The sequence below is a fragment of the Mus musculus genome, chromosome 9, assembly GCF_000001635.26.
Source record: "Mus musculus strain C57BL/6J chromosome 9, GRCm38.p6 C57BL/6J".
NCBI classification, from domain to species: Eukaryota; Metazoa; Chordata; class Mammalia; order Rodentia; family Muridae; genus Mus; species Mus musculus.
The window spans coordinates 40,048,188-40,058,047 of record NC_000075.6 but is presented as its reverse complement, the minus strand read 5'-3'; the positions used below and the strand labels follow the sequence as shown (position 1 = coordinate 40,058,047).

Sequence of the window (9,860 nt, the reverse complement as noted above, 5' to 3'; positions counted from 1 at the left end):
CTCCCTAGGCTCCTCCCTTTAGCCCTGTGCTTTTATTAAGTCCCAAGAATCTAATCCTATAGCTTTTAAACACAGTTGCTTGAAGCTTTAGTTAATCTAATTAGCAGGAAAATAGGTGATAAAGAAGGGGGTAGAAGATGACTAAAGATGGCAATAAGAGAACAAAGAAAGAAAGGGATACAATGTAGCTTAAGCAAGACATCTCATCCTCAGTAGTAATTACTAATCACACTTGATATATAACTGACCAGAGTGTGCTGTGTATAGTGTGTGCATGCATGCCTGGGTGTGTTTGCATGTGTGTGTGTGTGTGTGCGGGGGGGGGGGGCTCCATTGGTGATGCTGTAGCAAAAAACCTGAGCCAGGAATACTTTTTTATATTTATAAAAGACTGAAATGTATGTCTTGTAGTTCTGGAAGAAGAGCATTCTAAGGTTAAGGTGCCAGCAGAATTAGTATCCAGGGAGGACTGTTCTGCCTCCAAGATGGCACAATGCGGGAGAGCCAGGCATGCTGAGTCCTCACAGGTACACAATAGCATTCACTGGGTAGAACTCAAGACTCAATACCTCCTAAAGGTGCCACCATTTAAAACACAATGTTGCTTGGGGAATTAAATTTCCACGTGAATTTGGAAAGGGGAGGGACATTTGAGCCATTTCAGACAGATAAGCCTCATACTAAAATAGATTACAGATGATGATAACAGGATGTTAGGAAGCTAGTATCGATGCAGGGGAACATGGACCAGACTGACCTAAGAGGCCTAGAAACACTCTCCACATTCTCAGTGCATGTCCACATTTCTTTTCAAAACAATTCTTATTTATTCTTTGAAAATTTCATATGTGCATGTTATGTATTTTGATCGTATTCATCCCGTTAGCTTATGTCCTTACTACTTCCTGTGGACCTCCTCTTTTCCCAACGTAGTCGTCCTCCTTTCGTGTTTTCTTTTTTAAATAACCCATTGAGCTGAGTTGGGACTGCTTGACTGCATGTGTGGAGGGTAATTTATTTCATCATGAACAATTTAGCAATACAATTTACCTTACACTTCTCAAGGCAAAATGACTCTTAACCCCCAACAGCCATTAACAGTCAATAGCTCCTCACCTGGAGGGAAAGGATTCATGCCCTCCTCAGGCTGGGGAATATCCACATTTCATCCCTGAGCATCTCGGTACAAAGTCAATTTTGCTTAACACATTTCTCCTCACCTTCTGTCTTCCCCATCGTGGTTTTCCGGTTCTTACCACAAATACTATTACAACTGGATCTATCTGGTTGGTTTTGTTTGTTTGTTTGTGTTTTGTTTCTCAGCCCTGGGGATTGAACTGAGAGCCTAGTGTGCTAGCCAGGAGAGCATTCTGTCCGTGAATTGTACCTCCAGTCATTTTTGTTTTGTTTTTGATTTTGAGACAGTCTTGCTAAATTGTCCAGGCTGATCTCGAGCTGGATTCGTGGCAGAGCTACGTCTTGGTCTTTTGAGTCTGGACCCACCTGAACTCTGGGAGTGTGTCATCTATTTTAGAATTGCACAGAGCGTGTTAGATTGCTCCAAAAATATGACTTCCCATCTTTACTCAGAGTTTCCTTATCAAGTGAGAGCTATCTCACCTGTCCTGACTGAACACACGCTCACCTGCTGTCCACTTAATAGGAGAGGAGCATCAGACCTGGAAGTGGAAATACTGAAAGTCAATTATACCAGGGGGCTGGACCTCAGGATCTTGTTGTTCACGCCTTCTTCTATTTCTCATTGCACAAATCAATGAGACTATTATGATATTGTATTGTGCTCACACGCTGTCAATTAATCTTGTCCAGATACCGTTCTTCTATCCTCAAAACCATTCAGTAACCATCTCCTCCAAATCGTACCCTACCTTCCAAGGAGCAAGGAGACTCCAAGAATTCAAGAAGCTGGGAAGCAATTTCAAGGCCCCTCCTTGAGGTTATATGATAACAGCAGTTGCTGGAGGAGAGGAGACTGGGAGGGCAGAAGCTCCCACGGATGCAACTTTTGTGAGTTGTCCCCATGTTGGGTAGAAATTTTGGTTACCTGTGCTCCTGTAAGTAAGCCCAAGAAATGATTTGCATCACCAAGCTGGACTCAGAAGGAGTTGAGTTGTTTCTTAGGTCTCACATTGGTGCTCTGGCTTGAATGTATAGATATCTGCTCATCTCTTCCCAGGAAAGCTCACCTAGCTTCCACCATTTCCACACCTTTCTCAGATCTAGCAATTGCTTTTCTACTTTTAGTCAGCTCCTTCATTTTTCCTTTTGATAGTTTCCACATGTAAGGGAGAATACATGAAATTTGTTAATCTGTATGTCTGGCTTATTTCACTTAAGACAACACCCACCATCTCATCCTATTTCCTAAATATGATAAGATTTTATTTTTCTTCATGGATGACTAATACTCGATTCCCCCAATTTCATTTATCCATTCATCTGCTGACCAACACAAGGCTAATTCATTTCATGTCTCCACTTTGCACCTTATCTCATCCTGAATTATAGTTTTTAGTACTTTAAAAACGTTTATTTTTATTATATATATATGAATGTTTTGCCTATATGCATATATCTGTTGAATGCCCACAGAATCCAGAAGACAGCATTGGATTCCCTGGAAATTGAGTTACAGATGATCATGAGCCAAATTGTGGGTTCTAGGGGACCTGAGAATTCTACATCTTCATCTGACTGCCAGTAGGAGAAGACTAGCTCCCACATGGTTGGGAGGAGGGGATCATTGCCCACTTCCCCACTGACACACTTCCTCCAATAAGGCCACACCTACTTCAACAGGGCTACATCCACTCTAACAATGGCCACATCCACTCCAACAAGGCCACACCCAGTTAAATCCACATCCACTCAAGGCCACACCTATAAATAGTGCCACTCCCTGGGCCAAGCATATTTAAACCTCCACAAGTGGGCTAGGGAAGGGGAAGGGTAGGTATCACCACATTTCTGTTTGAAATATTGAGGTTTTAGAATTTGACAATAGTAGCATACCACACAGCAATGAGAGTGTGCTTATTGCATCCAAAACTGTGCACATAAGATAGTTAAAGTTCTGTTATGCATCTTTAAGCACAATAAGAAAATTAAATTAAAAATTAATTTTAAAATTGTAGCAACTAGAGGTGGAGAGATGGCTCAGTGTTTGGGAGCACTTGCTGTTCTTGCAGAGAACCTGGGTTCCATTCCTGGTACCCAAATAGAGGCTCACAACTGTCTGCAACTCCAGTTTCAGGGGATTCAGTGCCCTCTTCTGGCTTCCATGGACACAGGCAAGCGTGTCGTAAGCTTATATACATTCAGGCAAGACCCCTATACATATGAAATAAAGATAAGTAATTCTGTTTTAAAAAATAGTAAAGAGGAGTAAGTTGTTCAGTGGGTTCAACACACACACACACACACACACACACACACACGTTTCCTTTACTGGTTACCTCTGGCTGCTATAAGAAGTTAAAAGAAGGTTAGTACCTTAAACTGCATGGCGTGTGTGTGTAGATGGGGTGGGGGTGTGGAGTATATAGCAAACTCCAACTTCAGGCACACTAGGCTTAAGTGTTCGTGTTATTAAGCCTCACTCTCAGATCTTTGTTTTGTTTTGCTTTGTTTTTTCATTATTATTTACATTCATTTCATGTCTCCTGTTTGGCACACTCGTTACTGAACACAACTAGAATGCAAACAAATGTACGAACACCATAATGAGCAGAATCAACTAAAAGAACTAGTGGTCTCTAAGCAGATTAATGGAAGCAGTGAGGAAAATGATGGTCCAGGATTGTAGCCTGCACATTTTCCTTCTTTATCAGAAGAAAATGCTCAGAGGCACCATAATGGTAACACTTCGAGGAAACACCTAAGGTGGAGTACTTGACCACCATGAGGTCAGTCTGTCATGAGAGTTGTGTGGGAAGTCAATAGTGCAGGCAGTATTTTGGCCAACCTCTGCTCGTGTCAGCTGAACGTCCCCTGTAAACAAAAGCAAAAGGAACCAAAGCCACACATTGACCTTTTATGTAAGCTTGGTGCAAGCTCTGCATCGTTTTGATTTCATGGTTCAAAAAGATATTCATGTTAAAAGTTGAGGTTGTTTAATGTTAAATTTTCTAAAGGCTGCATGTGTCTTTGTAGGTGAATACTTTTTCAGAGTAGTTAATGATGACATTCATGTTTACCTATTTGCTGTATTTGTCTTTATTATCCTAGGTGACTAGAGAAGACATTATGGGAAATGAGAGAGCAAAATCCTCAAATGAGGAGGCTCATAAAATCCAGCCTCTCTCAAAGGCATCAAGAATCAAAGGGCACTAACTTGCCTCAGTGACAGGTGGCTGTGATGCTTACATCCTAATAGGATTGTCTTCTGCTGTTGTCAGTCCTTTAGTTACCTACTTTTACCTTCTTCTTCTAAAATGGCAACAACCACACTAGAGATATGTAACAGTACCAAGTATTTCTACTTCAGAGTTGTGCCAAAACTGTCCCGACCTTGCTCAAGTGTCTAAGTATCTGAATGGTTACCATTGCATATGAAGAAATGAAATTTCAGCTCAGTTATGAAGAGTAAGTAATGTTACCAAGAGGATCATAGACTGAGTAATCTGCCACGTTCCATCCTTCAGTGATTCAATAATATGTCACTAACCACTTATCCCTAAGCCTCAATTTTCCTTAAGAATGCCATAGGACAGTGTTAGTATCTCAAGATTTCAAATTAAGCCAATTTTCTATCTAAATACAACTGTATGTGCATCAAGCAGCGTTTTACTCTGGTACGAACACTTTAAAGCCTTCATTTCATAATTTGGTAATTAATACCACCATGAAACACAATGCTTTGCTAGACATATAAATTATATTTGCATTACAATTATAAAACCTGGCTTTTGCTGGTAACTTAAGCTTAACAGTCACAGATGGTTCAACGAGCTCCCAACAAGGTTGTTCTGTGGTTCTTAGTCTGCAGCATTCATGGGCCTACACTGTAGTCTAGACAGCAACTTTCAAGTCTGCTGTCTGGTGCGAGTGGTTATTATTTGGCTCTCTCAGTGCATCACCATCCACCATCAGCTTCCCCCAACGTCAGTTGGTGCCATGCTTGTCTGCTGCATGGCTGGACTGTGGGACTTCTGAACAGGAAGCAGTTTTGGAAAGCAGAGCACTGCTGCCCTGGTGTGGTGAATGTTTCAGCCCATCCTTTTCTACCTCAGGAAGGGTGTTCACAGCTGGGAAGTGGGCGTGGCAACCCCTGGAATGGTGACTACAGGACATTCTCATGCTTTCTAAGTAAGAAGAGTGACTGCAGGGGGAGACTGCTACAGATGGCAAGTTGCCACTCGGGAATGGCACCTCAAACTCACTTAAATCTGTGCTTTGAGGCTGTAACAACTGTGCATCCATGTGCTCTCTGGTCTCATTGATCTTCATGTTACCCTTTTTCCTCAGTTTACCACTCTTTGACTTTTTTCCTCCTGTTGCTCCCTTGGAATACTTGGTAGCACTGGATTTACCTTCAGGCAAGCCACTGGATGACCTGCCCATGTGGCCTCGGGCAGCACCACTGTCATCCACACTGCTGCTTCCACGGCTGTGTTGGAACTTGAATGACTTTGATTCAATATCCACTTGTACTTCCATACTGTTCCCATCTTTGTTCAGAGGGATGTAGGAGTTCAGAATGGATCCTGCCATTGCTTTGGTGCTGCTGTTATTACAAACTCTTCCCAAACTCACTGTGCCAGATTCTCTACTGAGACTACACCTTTCTTTCTGTACCTCTGCTTGAACTTGCAAATTGCTGAAACAGTTTACCATGGCACTTCCTGACAGACTGCCTGTGATACTAGCTCCAGCTAAGCTTATGGTACTGACTGTCTCACTCAGGTTGTTGCCAATAGTGCCTATTCCATCCATGTGGCTTCCACTTGCACTCAAACTGCCAGTCAGGCCGCTGACACTTCCCTCTCCTATGCTAGGGTTGTGCCTTGCTTCTGCTACTGATGTTGTATCCATGGCTGTGTTAGTCCCGCCTACGTTTATGTCATTCTCATCATCAAACTCAATCCTTACTCCTTTCCCATTTCCTGCAGACTCTCCACAATCCCTGTTTCTGCAGAGGGAAATTGGGACCACACCATAGACATAAGCTAGCATGGTAGGAACACCAATGCCTATAGTCACTGCAGCTACCACTGGAGAGACGATTACAGACAGGGTAACACCACTTGCTATGACCAGATTCCGCTTGTGTTTTGAAACATCTCTGCCTTCATAGCAATCATGAATCTTGAGGCCCACATACACAGGAATGCCAATGATCATGGCAGGAAGGGCAATGCCGGCTATGAGAGCAATCCCGACGGGAGCACCAACAAGGGTTCCCAGCTGCCACAGGATTTTCTTCTTTCGGCTCCAGGGTTTCTTCCCCCATAAACTACAACCCGAGGGACTGAGATAATGTAAATTGGAGATTTCTTTCATGCACAACCAACAAAACTCACAACCACAGACTGCACATGTCATATGATTGCAACTCCCATCCTCAACCTTGATTATATAAGCAGCACATCGTGGACACGGCTTTATGTCATCAGCTGCTGCTCTAGATTCCTGTTTGTAACTAATAGGTGAAAAGGGTAAAGTTCTTAAGCATAAACGCTGGGCTCTTTCCCATAGAGCAGTCTCACAGGTCTGTTTGGGATGCCAGATCTGTTTACAGTGGTAGCAAAACTTTGTTCCACAGCCTTTTCGCCCACAAGTTAATTTTGGACACCTGGCACATCCAAATGCTATCACAGCGTATCCACAGTCTGGAGCCGGACACCACCTACAGTCAGGATCTGCAACAAGCCACTGTCGAAGCATAAATTCTTCATATTTTCCCATTAAGACATCATCACTTAATATCAAGCGAATGTCATGGGGGTTAAACCGTTCAGGGCATTCTGGACAACTGATGTTAATTCTGCTTTCAGAGATTTCTATCTTTAGGTATTGTCGTAAACAATCCACACAAGATCTATGATGACATGTCATGATATCAGGAAATCTGTCTTGAGAAAGCCGCAAAAGGCACAAAGGACAGTCCATAAAGTCTCCAGTTTGTTTGCTGATGGAAGTCAATCCATTGTCAGAAGAGGTATTTGTTGAGAAAATGGAGTTCTTATCAGCACACATTTCAGAATGTATCCTCTCAATACTTGCAATTGCTTCCACCCCACCATCGAGCTCCCTTGATTTTCGTTTGCTGTCCATCTTCCTCCAAAAACGAGAGCCTATTGAAAATCTTCTCTGTTTGGGTGCATTTTTGACAGAAGGCAAGCTCACAGAGGAAGCAGAAGGTTGACGATCTCCCTCTGAACCCATTTGCTGATGTAGACTCATGTCTAAAATGCTCATCAGAACTGAGTCAGAGTCATTTTAAAACTAAAACCTATTTCTTGTTCTTGCGTTCAGATGAAGTCATGATGTAAAAAAGATCCCATTGGCTTCTTCAGAGAACTTGACAAAGTTCAAGAGAAGACTTATCCGTCTTCAGGGGCATTGGGCGAGCAGGTCCATCCTGCGGAGGCAGAAAGAGGAGGAAGAACCGAGGAGGACAGCCCTTCAGCATGCCCCGCGCGGAACCTTCTCAGCTAGGGCGAGAGTTGCCGGTGAACGGTTACCAGTGAGTAAGCGAGGGAGAGCGAGCCGCTGCTTTCCGGAACTCCACTCAGTGACTCCTTCGAGACTGACCTTCGCAGCCCGGAACCAACGCAGCAAGTGCCAGTCTCCAGATCTCTGTTTTTATAGTACTAGATTTGAGTAGTCCGAATCAATTTCCCTGAGTCAGAATTAGCAATTCAGCAAGGCTGTATCCCCCCTGAAAGCTTTCGAGAAGAATCTGTCTTCCTAGGGTTACAGCTTCCTGAGATTCATTTCTCATAGGCCTTGTGTGACTAAGAACCATTCCTCAGTATTTCATGCACGCAATATTGATTCTTACCTCAACTCTCACCATTGATTGAGTAAAAAAAAAAAAAAAATCCTATTTTCTGTATCACTCTCCCTTTGCCTTCTGCTAGACTCACAGTTAAGCATTATGTAGAGAATCATGAATTTCTACTGTCTTACCTTGTAACATTCACAGGTGGTAGGGACCTGGATACCTTTGGAGGTCATTATTCAGCCAATTACCATTCTTTTCTGTCTTGGCTATTTTCAGTTCTTTCTATCTTTAAAGGCCTTTTTGGCCTCTAAACCCATGCTGTACAGTGGGACTATAATATTAAGTCTATGTGCGATTTAAATTTATCCAGTAGCCATATTAAAAAAGGTAGAAAGATGCTGAGTCAGTGAACAGTGAGTTTGATCCCTAGCACCAAAGTTAAAATGGAGCATCGCTCACACGTAAAAGCTGGCTGTGGTGACCTATACCTGTAATCCCAATTCTGAAGTGGCAGAGACAGAAGGATCTGTGGGACTTGCTGGCCAGGCAGTCTAACCAAATATGCAAGCTTTAGGTTCATTGAGAGCCTCTCTCAAAAATTAGGTGGAGAACAGTTGAAGAAGATAGCTGAATTTAATCTCTAGCACACACACACACACACACACACACACACACACACACACACACACAAGTGCACATGTGAGGACTTAAAAAGAAAACAGAAACAGGTAAAATTAATTTTATTTATAGAGTACATTTAATCTAATATATCCAAAACACCATCAATGTCCTTGATATGAAATCTATTGTGGCGGTGTACTTTTTTGTCCCAAGGCTTTGAAATCGGTATGTAGTTTGCATTTAGTGTAATTATTAATTCAGATGAACCACATTTCTACTCTGTTGTGTTCTGGTACAGCATTATAGAGTTATGAAATTATAAGGAACTAGGGCTGATTGGAGCACACTCACACTGCTCCTATTTTAGTGGCTACACCTCATCCCTATACCACCCCATCTCTACGTGGATTCCTCCACTCAGCACCACACCTGACCTCTAAACTTCCTGGGGCCTCCAGTCTCTTGAGGATTAGGTGCATCATCTCTTAGTAAACACAACCTGGAAGTCCTCTACTGCATGTGTGTTGGGGGCCTCATAACAGCTGGTGTATGCTGTCTGTTTCCTGGCCCAATGTTTGAAAGGTCTCGGGGGTCCAGATTAATTGAGACTGCTGGTCCTCCTACAGAATCATCCTTCTCCTCAGCTTCTTTCAGCTTCCCTAATTCAACCACAGGGGTCAGCTGCTTCTGTCCATTGGTTGGGTGCAAATAACTGCATCTGACTCTTTCAGCTACTTGTTAGGTCTTTGGGAGGGCAGACATGCTAGGTCCATTTTTGTGACCACAGCTTCAGTAATAGTGTCAGGCCTTGGGCCTTCCCCTTGATCTGGATCCCAGTTTGTCCTGTTGCTGGACCTTCTCTTGCTCAGGCTCCTCTCCATTTCCATCCCTGCAATTCTTTCAGACAGAAACAATTATGGGTCAGAGGTGTCACTGTGGGATGGCAACCCCATCCCTCACTTGATGTCCTGTCTTCCTCTGGAGGTGAGCTCTATAAGTTCCCTCTCCCTACTGTCTGACATTTCATCAAAGGTCCCTACCTATGAATCCTGCTAGTCTCTCACCTCTCAGGTGTCTGCTGCATTTTGCAGGGTGGGGGTGGCGTGTTTCCTCAGTCTTCTGAGGTTGCCTCTTTACATTCCTTCTGCTGGCCCTCAGGGCTTCAGACCTTTCCCCTCATTTAATAGCAGATCAGGTTCTCCTCTACCCCATAATTTCCCCATTCTCCCCCCCCCCCATCTACTTTCTCTCCCAGGTCCCTTCCTCCCTC

At 43.3% G+C, this 9,860-nt stretch overlaps 1 pseudogene across 1 annotated transcript; it reads right to left on the bottom strand.

Annotated features, from left to right (window-relative positions):
• Positions 1-5,022: 5,022 nt before the first annotated feature.
• 1700001J11Rik (RIKEN cDNA 1700001J11 gene) lies at positions 5,023-7,490 on the bottom strand (annotated as a pseudogene). The gene has a single exon (NR_033613.1). The product of NR_033613.1 is annotated as an RIKEN cDNA 1700001J11 gene (transcript).
• Positions 7,491-9,860: the final 2,370 nt, after the last annotated feature.